Here is a 13,539-nt window from a genome sequence, read left to right as displayed (position 1 = left end):
AAGGACACACATAAATTCTCTCTTTCAAATGAGAAAAGAAGATGAGATATTCAATAGAGATTACTAATAATTTGCCACTATTTGTAACACAATAATATGTAGAAGAAATCATTTGTGGATTTTATAAATTTTTACCTTGGAGTAGGTTAAAAAAAATTGGAATACATATAATAAAGGCATAACTCTGAGATTTCAGATGACCATGATAGAGAATATAGAGCAGTGAAATGAGTCAAACTTTTTTTTTTTTTTTTGGTTTTCCAATGCATTTAAAAGTTATATGTAACTATACAGTAGTCTATTAATTGTGCAATAACATTATGTCTAAAATAAACAATATATATACCTTAACTAAAAAAATACTTTGTTCTTAAAAAATGATAACCATCAACTGAGCCCTCAGTGAGTTGTTATCTTTTTTCTGGTGGAGAGTCTTACCTTGATGTTCATGGCTGCTGAATGATCAGACTGATGATTGATGAAGGTTGGAGTAGCTGTGGCAATTTCTTAAAAAGTATACCTGTGGGGGATTCATTTTGATATTTGGTGAAACTAATGCAATTATGTAAAGTTTAAAAATAAAATTAAATTAAAAAAAGACAACAATGAAGTTTTCTGCACTGATTGGGTCTTCCTTTTACTAATTATATATCTATAGCTTACAATGCTGTTTGAGAGCATTTTATCAACAGTAGAAAATTCAAAGCTGGAGTCAGTTCTCTCAAGCACTGCTGCTCCTGTACAAGCAAAGTGTATGCAATATTCTAAATCCTTTGTTGGCATTTCAACAATCTTCAGAGCATCTTCCTCAGAAGTAGAGTCCATCTCAGGCAACTACTTTTTTAACTCATCCATAAGAAGCAACTCCTCATCTGATAGTTTTTTCTTGAGACTGCAGAAATTCAGATCTTCAGGTTCCACATCTAATTTGATTTCTCTTACTATTTCTCCCACATCTGCAGTGGCTTCCTCCACTGAAACCTTAAACTCCTTGAAGTCATCCATGAGAGTTGGAATAAACTTCCAAATTCCTGTGAATGTTGATATTTTTAATTCTTCCCATGGATCAATAATGTTCTTAATGATATCTAGGATGGTGAATCTTTTCCGGAGGGTTTTCAACTTACTTTGTACAGATCCATCAGAGGAACCACTCTCCACGGCAGCTACAAACATTGCAAAATGTATTTATTAAGTAGCAAGACTTGAAAGGAAAATTCACTCCTTGTTCCATGGTTGACTTAATGGAAATTGTGTTAACAGGCATAAAAGCATTAATATCATTTTCCATGTCCATTTGAGCTCTTGACTGATGTGGTGCATTATTAAGAAGCAGTAACATTTTGAAAGGAATTTTTTTTTTCCTGAATAATTGGTCTCAGCAGTGGCTTAAACTCTTCAGTACACCATATTGTAAACAGATGTGCTGTCATCTAGTCTTTGTTGTTTCATTTGTAGAGCACAAGCAGAGTAGATTTAACATAATTTTCAAGGACCCTAAGCGTTTTGGAATGGTACATGAGCATTTCTTCAACTTAAATCACCATCTGTATTAGTCCCTAACAAGAAAGTCAACCTGTTCTTTGACACTTTGAAGCCAGGCATTGACTTCTCCTTTCTAGCTATGAAAGTCTTAGATGGCACCTTCTACCACTGTAAGGCTGTTTTGTCTACATTGAAAATCTGTTGTTTAATGTAGCTACTTTCATTAATTATCTTAGCTAGGTCTTCTGGATAACTTGCTGCAGCTTCTATTTGAGTCTTGCTGCCTCATCTTACACTCTTATGTTGTAGAAACAGCTTATAGAGGTAAAGTTTTCTTCTGATGCTACCTCATCTCTTCCAGTTTTTATAGGATGGAAAAGAGTTTGGTGGGCCTTGCTCTGAATTAAGTCTTGGCTTAAGGTAATGTGGTGGCTGGTTCGATCTTCTACCCAGACCACCACATCTTTTTTTTTTAAACTTTTAGAAAATAAAAACAAGCAATATAAAATAAGATCATTAAATCTTTCTCCATATAAGCAAGGTTGTTTCACTTTCTTACCATTCATATGTTCACTGGAGAAACATTTTTAATTTCCTTCAATTACTTTCCCATTTCATATAAAAGTTGGCTAATTATTTGGCACAAGATGTCTAGATTTTGGCTTATTTCAGCTTTTTATGTGACTTCCTCACTAAGCTTAATCAGTTCCAGCTTTTGATTTAAGTGAGAGATGAGGGGCTCTTTCTTTCTCTTGAACACTTTTAAGTGTTCAATATCTTTTAAGATATTGTATAGTTATTAACTGGCCTAATTTCAATATTGTTGAGTCTCAGAATACGGAGGTCCATCCAAGAAGAGGGATAGAGATGGGGTAAAGGCCAGTCCACAGAACAGTCAGAACATACACATTTGATTAAGCTTGCCATCTTATATGGGCATGATTTCTGACCCTTGAAAACAGTTACAATGGTAACATCAAACATTAGTGATCCCAGATCACCATAACAAATATAATAATAATGAAAAAGCTTGAAAAACTTTGAGAATTATAAAATTGTGACAGAGACATGAATTAATCCAATGCTTCTGGAAAAATGAAGACAATTGACTTGCTTGATGTGGGGTTGCCACAAACGTTCAATTTGCAAAAAATGCAGAATCTGCAAAGTACAATAAAGCAAAGTGCAATAAAATGAATCATGCTTATTTACCTTCAAAAAAATTTAGGATCACAGTTATCATGTGATCACTTAGCTTTATTTATTTAAATTTTAAAAGCAATATGCACTCATTTACATATAATTAGCAAAAAAATGCTATGAGTGAGTAAATCAAAACTACCCATAATTCAAAAACCGATTAGTAATATTTCGTCATATTTTCATATAACTTTTATTCTTCTCATTCTTTATTTTTATATGTATATTTTTCTTCAACAGAAACTGATGTCATATTATATATATTCTACCTTTTCACTTAAAATTATAAATATTTCTATGATATTACATACTGTTTGAAAAATAATTTTCATGTGAACATTATATTAAGATGTATACTATGACCTATGTGTCTGCGTTTTGTTGTTAGACATGTAACTTATTTTTATTTTCTCACTGAAATTTATAGCAAATTATAAATAATATTGCACTGAACATTATTGTACATATATCACAGTTGAATTTGAACCTCATGGTATATTTTATAGGATGTGGATTTAATGGATCAAGAAGTACAATTATGTGTGCCTACATAAGTATGTCCCCAAACTTCTTTCCAGGAAGGCTATAACAATTTGTTTTCAGAAACAGTCTATGGGACTGCATTTGACATTGATCTTTTAAAAAAATAAAACATTGCTATTATCTTAAGAAAATTGCTGATTTAATACATATTACTTTTATTTTTACTTTATATAATTTACAATTATATTTGTAAATATTATTTTCTATAACTATAAAATTTGAGTACAATACATTTTTCTCCTTATCTAATTTGAAATGATTAAGCATCTTTTACAACATCCTTTCAACGATTCCCAATGTGTGCCAATACAGTTTAGAATTGTACACCTGTACTATTATTATTATATAATTATTTCATTTTTGCAACATTCTTTTACATATTGCTTTTTCTCTTATGATTAATCTCTTTAAAATAATTATAAAAATATGTCTCCATTTGTTTAGTTGCTATAAATTATCATCATAAACCTACTCTTAAGTTCTTATTTTGTTTTTGTGAATTTAAAAAAAAATATCTGAGCTCTAACACATTAGAGATTTTAAAACACTTTTGGTTATTGATCATTCCATTTCACCTCATGCAATGATGCATCACTAAGAACTATAGTTTTCTTAAGGTATTTAGCAATAAATACTGAAGAGCTCCAGGTGGGGATGGCTACCTGTGTCGTTAACAGTTTTTCAAATGGTAAATGAATGACCAATAATTTTTTGTTTGTATCCCCATCCTTGAGCCACTAATATGACAATATAAAGTGAAAACACTAAAAGTCTTCTCTTACATATATTTTATTTTCCGTTAAGCCCAAGTTGGTCTTTGCCTCATAGAACTGCTCCTCTACTAAAAGCTACTTAGATTCTATACCTTGTTCTCATAGGTATTTAAATGGGAAAGTGGATTAATGTGAATCAGACATCATCATCTCAAATTGGAATGGCCATTTATTTGTTTTGACTAAAGATTCTAATTGAGTTGAAAGACTATCCTACAACATTAGAAGGCTTAATATGTCTGTGATGTATTTTGAGTGTATATATTGTATATGTGTGAATATTTTATATCTACAGTATGAAAGCCAATAGAAATTTCCAATGAACTCTATGAAATAATTATTTCTAAATTATTTACTACTTTTTTAAAAATAGTGGGAACTGTTTCAACTTTTTAATAATTTTGTTCAGACCTTCTATGGACTGCTGCTGCTGCTGCTAAGTCACTTCAATTGTGTCCGACTCTATGCGACCCCAGAAACAGAAGCCCACCAGGCTCCCCCGTCCTTGGGATTCTCCAGGCGAGAACACTGGAGTGGGTTGCCATTTCCTTCTCCAATGCTTGAAAGTGAAAAGTGAAAGGGAAGTCACTCAGTCGTGTCCGACTCTTAGCAACCCTATGGACTACAGCCTACCAGGCTCCTCCATGCATACTGGAAAATTTGGTAGTATCGATATTATGCATGGTCTCGTTTCTGCTGTATGCATATCTACTATGCTTCCCCTTGCCTAAATGCAGTATTAACATGAAATCTAAGTTGCACAGATGTCTTTAAATCAATGCTGAATTTGCAAAACAGATTTTTTTGGTAAAAAACTGTGGTTTGCCTTAATAAAATTGCTACTCAATTTCTGTCTTAAGTTATTTCACAAGAATTTACATATTTAAGTTATTTCTGAAGAACCAATGAAGTTCAAGTGATTTTGAACATAGACGACATGAATGAGTAAAATAAACTACTGTCTTTCCTTCATTATACATGAGGTGTAACTTGCAGTGTGAGTGAGTGAAAGTCTCTCAGTTGTGTCTGACTCTTTGCAGCCCTATATATACAGTCCATCGGATTCTCCCAGCCAAAATACTGGAGTGGGTAGCCTTTCCATTCTCCAGGGCATATTACCAACCCAGGGATTGAGCCCAGGTCTCCCACATTGCAGTCGGATTCTTTACCAGGTAAACCATTAGTGAAGCCCAAATAAGAACCTCAGATATGCAGATGATATCACCCTTATGGCAGAAAGTGAAGAGGAACTAAAGAGACTCTTGATGAAAGTGAAAGAGAAGAGTGAAAAAGCTAGCTTAAAACTCAATATTCAGAAACTAAGATTATCCATCCAGTCCCATCACTTAATGGCAAATAGATGGGGAAACAATGGAAACAGTGACAGATTTTATTTTCTAGGTCTCAAAATCACTGCAGATGGTGACTGCAGCCATGAAATTAAATGATGCTTGCTCCTTGGAAAATAAGCTATGACCAACCTAGACAGCATATTAAAAAGCAAAGACATTACTTTGCTGACAAAGGTCCACTAGTCAAAGCTATGGTTTTTCCAGTAGTCATGTATGGATGTGAGAGTTGGACTATAAAGAAAGCTGAGCACTGAAGAATTGATGCTTTTTAAAAAATAAATAAATGAATTTTAATTGGAGGCTATTTACTTTACAATATTGTATTGGTTTTGCTACACATCAACATGAATCCGCCATGGGTGTACATGTGTTCCCCATCCTGAAACCCTCTCCCAGCTCCCTCCCTATTCCATCCCTCTGGATCATCCCAGTGCACCAGCCCGGAGCATCCTGTATCATGCATCAAACCTGGATTGGGAATTCATTTCACATATGATATTATACATGTTTCAATGCCATTCTCCCAAATCATCCCACCCTCACCCTCTCCTGTATGTGAGACAGCAAAAGAGACAGAGATGTATAGAATGGCCTTTTGGACTCTCTGAAATTGATGCTTTTGAACTGTGGTGTTGGAGAAGACTCTTGAGAGTCCCTTGCAAAGCAAGGAAATAAAACCAGTCAATCCTAAATGAAATCAGTCCTGAATATTCATTGGATAAACTGATTTTGAAGCTGTAACTCCAGTATTTTGGCCTCCTTATGCAAAGAACTGACTCACTGGAAAAGACCATGATGCTAGGAAAGATTGAAGGAAGAAGGATAACGGGATGACAGAGGATGGGATGGTTGGATGGCATCACTGATTCGATGGGCACAAGTTTGAGCAAGCTCTGGGAGTTGGCAATGGACAGGGAGGCCTGGTGTGCTGCAGTCCATGGAATCTCAAAGAGTCAAACACGACTGAGCAACTGAACTGAACTGAGACAATTTTCATGGGCTAAATAAACTTAGATGTTAAGTGCAAAAGAAAGCAAACTTTCTATCGGTGATATCTGGCCAACTTCCATCAAATTTGCAAATGCTGGCTTTTAGGCATCATAATGGAAACTGTTTCTATGAAGTACTATAGCATATTCAAAAGTAGAGACATTACTTTGCCAACAAAGGTTCGTCTAGCCAAGGCTATGGTTTTTCCTGTGGTCATGTATGGATGTGAGAGTTGGACTGTGAAGAAGGCTGAGCACCGAAGAATTGATGCTTTTGAACTGTGGTGTTGGAAAAGACTCTTGAGAGTCCCTTGGACTGCAAGGAGATCCAACCAGTCCATTCTGAAGGAGATCAGCCCTGGGATTTCTTTGGAAGGAATGATGCTAAAGCTGAAACTCCAGTATTTTGGCCACCTCCTGCAAAGAGTTGACTCATTGGAAAAGACTCTGATGCTGGGAGGGATTTGGGGCAGGAGGAGAAGGGGACGACGGAGGATGAGATGGCTGGATGGCATCACTGACTCGATGGATGTGAGTCTGAGTGAACTCCGGGAGTTGGTGATGGACAGGGAGGCCTGGCGTGCTGTGATTCATGGGGTCGCAAAGAGTTGGACACGACTGAGCGACTGATCTGATCTGATCTGATCTGAACTTTAAAAAATTAAACCAAACTCGGCAGTTAGTGCAAAACTTTCTAAATTGTAGCCAACAATTTACCTCTCTTTTCCTTTAACACCTCATTAAAAGTAGCAATGAGAAAAAGCTAAATGGGAAATAATAATGAAAAGATAATGGAAAGAATGAGACAACAGAAAAAAAAAAAATTGAAACTAGAAGTCATAGCATTTAGCAAACAAGGGAAAGCTGAACTTTAAGCCAGGAAGTAATAGGGTGAATGGAAACAATCCAGGTGCTCTTTTTAGAAATCTACCAGAGGTTGTGCTGCTCCTCCAAAATGAAAGAACAATCTAAGAAAGAGTAAAACATAGGATACAAGAAACAAGGAAGAGAGAACAAGATGGTGGAGGAGTAGGTGGATGGGGAGTACATCTCTCTCCATGGATACATTGGAAACACACTTTCAGACACAGAAGTACATGCAGAACATCAGTTCAGAGTGGACAGGAGTACCTGACCAGAGGAAAAGAATATATAGTACCATGCAAAACTCAGTAGAACAAAGGAACTCGGGGGAAAAACAGAAGTATTAGTAGCACTGGACCTGCCCTGGGCTGGTGGAGGAACTGAAGCAGGGATCTGATCCCATTTCGGGGCAATTGTCTGAGTCAGAGGAGAAACATTTAAGGCTGAGAGTGAAGCAGCTGATTTGTGGCACCTAAATGGAATGAAAATCAGACAGTCCTTGCCACAGCCATACATAGCCTGGACAGGGATAAGGGTCCCCTGGAAGGTGCAGTGGCTGGGAGCTGGAGTTTGGGGAATGTGGAACGATTCCAGAGTGAGGAGTGCTGTTGACTGCGGAGGGACAGATTGAGAAAGGAGACTGTGATAGGAAATTCCTGTGGGGGAAAGCCAGGCAGCCATGGAAGCAAGGTGATACAGCTGAGTCATGCATAGGGGGTGGAGCCATCACCATAACCTCTCTCTCCCCACAGGCCAGCATTGGCAGCTGAACAACAGAGAGGCTGGCCCATCAAATGCCTGACACATTGAACTGCAGAGCAGGACCCCACCCAGGGTGCCCCTTTAAGTGCCTGACGTGCCAATCTACAGAGTATGACCTGAGCCAGGGGGTCCCTCTATGTGCCTGATGCTCTGAACAGAGAAAGACCTCAGGCAAGGGAGCCCTCTAAGTGCCTGAATGGGTGGAGCTAAGGAGAAAGACTGGCCAAAGAGGCCTTCTGATCGTCAGCTACAAAAAGATTGAAAAACGACTCTGATAGGGCCATAACTCCTTCAGTGGAGTCAGTCTGTGTTCCTGCACACTTGGCATCACCAAGGTTCCCACAAGCCAAGCAGGTGCAATACCTTCACACTCAACTCTCATTAAGGCAGAGCTGGAACAGGAAAAAAAAAGTCTTGTGTCTATGTGCACAAGGTCACTTTGATCATGTCTGGCTCTGTGACCCTGCAGACTGTGGCCTTTCAGGCTTATTTGTCAGGGAAGGGGGGGTTCTCCAGGCAAGAATACTGCAGTATACTGGCCAATATTGTTTGCCATACCCTTCTAGAGCACTATATTTCCTGCTGCCCTAGCTGCCAACTGCTCTGTGTGCCTGGTGCTGCCAGAACCATGTGACCCAAGCAACTGCATTACCTCTACACCTGGCCCTCACAGGGGCAAGCCCAAGTCCTACAGGGCAGCCTCAGGAGCAAACCCCAGAGGATGATCCACATGCAGAGGTGGAAAGAAAACCACAATTGAAACTCAGGGGCAGTGTGGCTAAGGGAGAAACCCAAAACCTTTCCACCAGCTGTACATGCTGCTGATTAAATCCACACCACTAACTAGGCAGACTCTGTGTCAATGGAATATATAAAAGATCATTGAGAGCTACCACAAAAGAAAACAGTAGTTCTTATAGCTGTGAACATTGGAAGCAAGAACACACAGGAGTAGGACCAGATTAGAATCTGAGCTGCACCCACAGCAGGTCCAGAGATCAACACAGTGTTGGAGGGCATCCTAGGGAGGTGAGGTGGACTATGCCTCACAGCAAAGGAAAGGACTCTGACAGCAGTGACTCGAGAAAAACATTTATTATTCTTATATTTTGACTTGTTCTGTAGATTCTTTTGGATTTTTTCTTTTTTTTTTTTCTTTTATTTCTTCACCTGTTGTAGCTGTCTATTTTATTGGCCTTATGAAATCTAATTAAGCTTCCGAGCTTTTTTTTTTTTTCCTCAGTCACAAGTTTTATTGTTGTTATAAACCTCTACATTGGGATTTTGCAGTCCTGTGGAGTTTTCCTTTTCTTTCTTTCTCTTTTTTTTTAAATTTTAATTTTTTAGCATATATATATATATATTTTACATTTATTTCCTTGTTTGCTTTTCCTACTGTTTTTTCCCTTGCAGTTAATCTTTAATGTATATAAATCTTCTTTATCTACCTCTATTTAACTTTGCATATTTATTCTTTCTTTTCTTTCTTCTCAACAAATTGGTTGGTTTTATTTTCATTGCTTTATTTCCCAGTTGGCACCTTGCTTTAGTTTCTTATTTTTTTTTCCAGATTTAATCTGGTAGATATAATTTTTTGATTCCTTTGTTTGCTGGGTCAATATATTGTACTGTATTTTTGTTGGACTGTTTTGATTTTACTTATCAGTATATATGTTTAGGTGTATATTCAGTCACAATTTTTGTTGTTGTTGTAAACCTCTGGCTCTAAGTTGGGCTTTTGCAGTTCTATGGAGCTTTCTTCTTTTTTTTTTTCTTTATTCTTTCTCCTTTCTTTTTTTTTTTCTTTTCTCTTTTTTATAATTTTAATTTTTAAAAACCTATTACATTTTTTCTATATTTATTCATTTGTTTGCCTTTCCTACTGTTCTTTTCCACTTGAAGTTAATCTTTAATGTATATAAATCTTCATCTACTTCTATTTAATGTTGCATATCTATTCTTTCTTTCTTTACTTTCTTTACTTTCCTCTCAACATATTTGTTATTGTTTCCATTGCTTTATTCCCCACTTGTCCCCTTGTTTTAATTTTGTTTTCCAGTTTGTCCTTTAGTCAGTTTTGTTCTTAACTGGTAAATATAATTTTTAATTTTCTTTGTTCACTGGGTCAATCTACTGTGCCTTGTTTTTGTTGGACTGTTTTCACTTTGCTCATGGATGTATATGCATGTGTGTATATTTCATTATTTTAATTATTACTTGTCTGATTTTGTAACTGCCATTTGTCTGGGGTTCATCTTTGCTTTCTAGTTTTGGATATTTGTTTTAATCCCACTTAATACCATAGCAAACCACTTGTGGAATCTTGATTCCTGACCAGAGATCAAGCCCTGAGCCTGTGGAGTGGTACCACTGACTCCAAGACCTTAGACTACCAGAGAACTAACCCTAGGGAGTATCAAATAGTGAGAACTCACACAAAGGAAACTGCTTGAAAACAAGACCCAGCAACACCCAACCACCAGTAGCACCCTATGCAGGATACCTCACCTAAACAACAAACAAAACAAAAATACAAACCCAATCATCAGCAGACAAGATTACTACATCATTCAACCTTGCCAATCAGAGAAAAAAAAAACAAACAAAAACTCAGCACAAATATCACCCTATATGAAGCTTACACAGGCCACTGGACCAACCTTAGGAGGGAAGAAAAAAAAAGGAAGAAAGAATTCAACCTTGAAGCCTAGGAAAAGGAGACCTCAAACACAATAAGTTAAAAAAAAATAATGAAAAGGCAGAGAAATATTACACAAATGAGGGAACAAACTAGAAACACAGAAGTCCAAATAAATACAGAGAAAATAGGCAAACTTCCTGAAAAAGAATTCAGAATAATGATAGTAAAAATGATGAAAAACCTTGAATACAAAATGGAAAAAATGCAAGAATCAATTAACAAAGACCTAGAAGAATTATCAGACCACCTCACCTGCCTCTTGAGAAACCTATATGCAGGTCAGGAAGCAACAGTTAGAACTGGACATGGAACAACAGACTGGTTCCAAATAGGAAAAGGAGTATGTCAAGACTGTATACTGTCACCCTGTTTATTTAACTTATATTTAACTTATATATATGCTGGAATCAAGACTGCCGGGAAAAATATCAATAACTTCAGATATGCAGATGACACCACCCTTATGGCAGAAAGTGAGGAGGAACTTAAAAGCCTCTTGATGAAAGTGAAAGTGGAGAGTGAAAAAGTTGGCTTAAAGCTCAACATTCAGAAAACGAAGATCATGGCATCCAGTCCCATCACTTCATGGGAAATAGATAGGGAAACAGTGGAAACAGTGCCAGACTTTCTTTTTTTGGGCTCCAAAATCACTGCAAATGGTGACCGCAGCCATGAAATTAGAAGATGCTTACTCCTTGGAAGGAAAGTTATGACCAGCCTAGAGAGCATATTGAAAAGCAGAGACATTACTTTGCCAACAAGATCCGTTTAGTCAAGTCTATGGTTTTTCCTGTGATCATGTATGGATGTGAGAGTTGGACTGTGAAGATGGCTGAGCGCTGAACAATGGGTGCTTTTGAACTGAGGTGTTGGAGAAGACTCTTGAGAGTCCCTTGGACTGCAAAGAGATCCAACCAGTCCATTATGAAGGAGATCAGCCCTGGGATTTCTTTGAAGGGAATGATGCTGAAGCTGAAACTTGAGTACTTTGGCAAGGTATTGTCTCTGCTTTTGAATATGCTATCTAGGTTGGTCATAATTTTCCTTCAAAGGAGTAAGCGTCTTCTAATTTCATGGCTGCAGTCACCATCTGTAGTGATTTTGGAGCTCAGAAAAATAAAGTCTGACACTGTTTCCCCATCTATTTCCCAGGCAGTGATGGGACCGGATGCCATGATCTTCGTCTCACGCTCCTCTTTCACTTTCATCAAGAGGCTTTTTAGTTCCTCTTCACTTTCTGCCATAAGGGTGGTGTCATCTGCATATCTGAAGTTATTGATATTTCTTCCGGCAATCTTGATTCCAGCTTGTGTTTCTTCCAGTCCAGCGTTTCTCATGATGTACTCTGCATAGAAGTTAAATAAACAGGGTGACAATATACAGCCTTTAAGTACTCCTTTTCCTATTTGGAACCAGTCTGTTGTTCCATGTCCAGTTCTAACTGTTGCTTCCTGACCTGCATACAAATTTCTCAAGAGGCAGATCAGGTGGTTTGGTATTCCCATCTCTTTCAGAATTTTCCACAGTTTATTGTGATCCACACAGTCAAAGGCTTTGGCATAGTCAATAAAGCAGAAATAGATGTTTTTCTGGAACTCTCTTGCTTTTTCCATGATCAGTGGATGTTGGCAATTTGATCTCTGCTTCCTCTGCCTTTTCTAAAACCAGCTTGAACATCAGGAAGTTCATGGTTCACATATTGCTGAAGCCTGGCTTGGAGAATTTTGAGCATTACTTTACTAGCATGTGAGATGAGTGCAATTGTGTGGTAGTTTGAGCATTCTTTGGCATTGTATTTCTTTGGGATTGGAATGGAAACTGACCTTTTCCAGTCCTGTGGCCATTGCTGAGTTTTCCAAATTTGCTGGCATATTGAGTGCAGCACTTTCACAGCATCATCTTTCAGGATTTGGAATAGCTCAACTGCAATTCTATAACCTCCACTAGCTTTGTTTAGTAGATACTGAACAGAAAAAAAAAATTACTGCAGATAGTGACTAGGCATGAAATTAAAAGACACTAGCTCCTTGGAAGAAAAGCTATGGTCAACCTAGACAGCATATTAAAAAGCAGAGACATTACCTTGCCAACAAAATTCCATATAGTCAAAGCTATGTTTTTTTTTTTTTTTCAAATAGTCATGTATGAAAGTGAGATTTGGACTACAAAGGAAGCTGAGGGCCAAACAATTGCTGCTTTTGAGCTGTGATGTTGGAGAAGACTCTTGAGAGTCCCTTGGAGTGCAAAGAGATCAAACCAGTCAATCCTAAAGGAAATCAGTCCTGAATATTCATTGGAAGGACTGATGCTGAAGCTGAAGCTCCAATACTTTGGCCACCTGATGGGATGACCTGATTCATTGGGAAAGACCCTAATGATGGGAAAGATTGAAGGCAGGGGAAAGATTGAAGGCAGGACGAGGAGCAAACGACAGGATGAAATGTTGGATGGCATCACACTCTCCATGAACATGAGTTTGAAAAAGCTCCAGGAGTTGGTTATGGATGGGGAAGCCTGGTGTGCTCCAGTCTATGGTGGTAACTGATACTTCCTAAGGCCCACTTGACTTCACATTCCAGGATGTCTGGCTCTAGGTCGGTGATCACACCATCGTGACCATCTGGATCCTGAAGAACTTTTTTGTACAGTTCTTCTGTGTATTATTGCCATCTCTTCTTAATATCTTCTGCTTCTGTTAGGTCCATACCATTTCTGTCCTTTATCGAGCCCATCTTTGCATGAAATGTTCCTTTGGTATCTCTGATTTTCTTGAAGAGATCTCTAGTCTTTCCCATTCTGTTGTTTTCCTCTATTTCTTTGCACTGATCTCTGAAGAAGGCTTTCTTATCTCTTCTTGCTATTCTTTGGAA

At 37.6% G+C, this 13,539-nt stretch overlaps 1 pseudogene; it reads right to left on the bottom strand.

Moving 5' to 3' along the window:
- Window positions 1-347: 347 nt before the first annotated feature.
- LOC104976350 (tigger transposable element-derived protein 1-like) overlaps window positions 348-13,539 on the bottom strand; it is a 56,864-nt pseudogene continuing 43,672 nt past the window's right edge.

Source organism: Bos taurus, chromosome X, assembly GCF_002263795.3.
Source record: "Bos taurus isolate L1 Dominette 01449 registration number 42190680 breed Hereford chromosome X, ARS-UCD2.0, whole genome shotgun sequence".
NCBI classification, from domain to species: Eukaryota; Metazoa; Chordata; class Mammalia; order Artiodactyla; family Bovidae; genus Bos; species Bos taurus.
This window is presented reverse-complemented; position numbering and strand designations above follow the sequence as displayed.